The following is a 1,729-nucleotide window of genomic DNA, read 5'->3' as shown; positions in this document are numbered from 1 at the left end:
CATTAACTTCTGAATATAATTAAATATTATATTTAAAAAACTATATTGAAAATGGTTAAATCCCAACATTTACTCAACTTGTGTTACCACGAATCTCCCTCGATTTTCTAAGTTTTAAAAATGTTTTATTTTTATGTCATCAAATATAAGATGTAGGCTAAACAGGAAGGAATAGGATGAGCTTTCATTCAGCTTTCCAAAGGATCGTGTCTGGTCCCACTTGGGCCCCAGCTCTCCCTGGCTGGTTCCTCCAAGCAAGGCTCTTGCCACCAATGGGTCCTTAATGTGTGATGCCCGATGTGAGCCCTCATAGATTTATTCTCGTGAGCTCTCCAACATTCTTCCCTTACACAGAGAATCTGCTTGCCTGCTCCTTAGACCAACAACACATATGGGCAGCTGGGCCACCCAGGTGGGGAGGTTTGTGTTCTGGGCTGACCCACTGTGGGAGGACTTGTATACCTTGCTGGTAGTAATAAACTCCCACAGCGTCAGCCTCCACCCTGCTGATCTTCAGGGTGAAATCTGTCCCTGACCCGCTGCCACTGAACCTGTCTGGGACCCCAGGGTCTCTGTTGGAAACCAAGTAGATCAGGCTCTGTGGAGACTGGCTGGCTTCTGCAGGCACCAATTCAAATGGTTGTTCCCATTACTGTGCAGGGCGCTCTGACTGGCCCTGCAGGAGATGGAGGCCGGCTCTCCAGGGATGACAGGCGGGGACAGTGGGGTCTGTGTCATCACGATATCCCCACTGGATCCTAGGGTAAAGAGAGAGAAGTACAGAGTCCAAATATTATAAGCCATTTTCATGTTTCCCTTCTGTTATTTACAGTATGCAAGATCATTTCTTTTTTTGCTTGATTTTGATGCATATCTGCAAAATATTCAATTTTAAGAAGAAATAGATTTTGTAAGTTCAAAGAGGACTCTGAGAGTCGCCTACACCATCCTCTGCTTTCCTTGCTGTGGTGGTCACCAGAGCACAGGCCCTTGCTCCTTTAGGATTCTTCCTCCCCTTGACAGATCTCATTTCATGCCACACCCTTGAGGAAAAGACCTGCTTCTCTAACAAGCAGATACTTTCCTTTTAAACGTGAGAGCAGTGGCGCCCCCAGAGCTCACCTTCCTCACACCATTCTCTTTTTTCATCTCTCTGCTTCTCTTACCTGGGATCCACAGCATCATTAGCCCCAGAAGCTGAGCAGGGAACCTTATTTTGAACAGTGGAACTGATGAGTCCTGATAAGTCAAAGCAATATTTGAACTGACCTTTTATGTCGACTTGCAAGAAAAGGGCCTCCCTAGGAGCCAATATGCAAATTCCCAGGTGGATGCAACCATGTGGAAAGAGCCATTGGAAGGGGAGACTCTTGTGAGCAAAGGGAAATAAAATACCTTCTTTGTGTGAGTGAAACCAAGAAAGAAATCATTTTGTTACCAAATGGCATCAGGATCAGATTCTGAATGTGCCGATCAGTATGTGGGAGATGAATGGCCATCTTGCTTAACTTCCTCCACGCACATCTTAGCACTTTAGTGCTTATGGGCAGAGTCTGCACACATCAGGATGGACCTGAAATGGTTGCAAAGCTGTTTGGTATCTCTTCTTATCAGGTTAACAGTTAGAGAATGTTGGTTGAAAGTATTAGGGACTCTCTTTTCTTGAGATTTAGTGAAGTAAACTCCATGAAAGCACTCAAATCAGAAGAATGAGACAGGAGAATTTTAA

At 44.8% G+C, this 1,729-nt stretch overlaps 1 pseudogene; it reads right to left on the bottom strand.

Annotated features, from left to right (window-relative positions):
* Positions 1-346: 346 nt before the first annotated feature.
* Positions 347-1,209, bottom strand: LOC129510875 (immunoglobulin kappa variable 2-28-like; annotated as a pseudogene).
* Between the last annotated feature and the right edge of the window lie 520 nt (positions 1,210-1,729).

The sequence above is a fragment of the Nyctereutes procyonoides genome, unplaced genomic scaffold (genome assembly GCF_905146905.1).
Source record: "Nyctereutes procyonoides isolate TBG_1078 unplaced genomic scaffold, NYPRO_anot_genome, whole genome shotgun sequence".
In the NCBI taxonomy this organism is placed as follows: domain Eukaryota; kingdom Metazoa; phylum Chordata; class Mammalia; order Carnivora; family Canidae; genus Nyctereutes; species Nyctereutes procyonoides.
The sequence above is the reverse complement of the archived record's forward strand: the minus strand, read 5'-3'. Positions and strand labels throughout refer to the sequence as shown.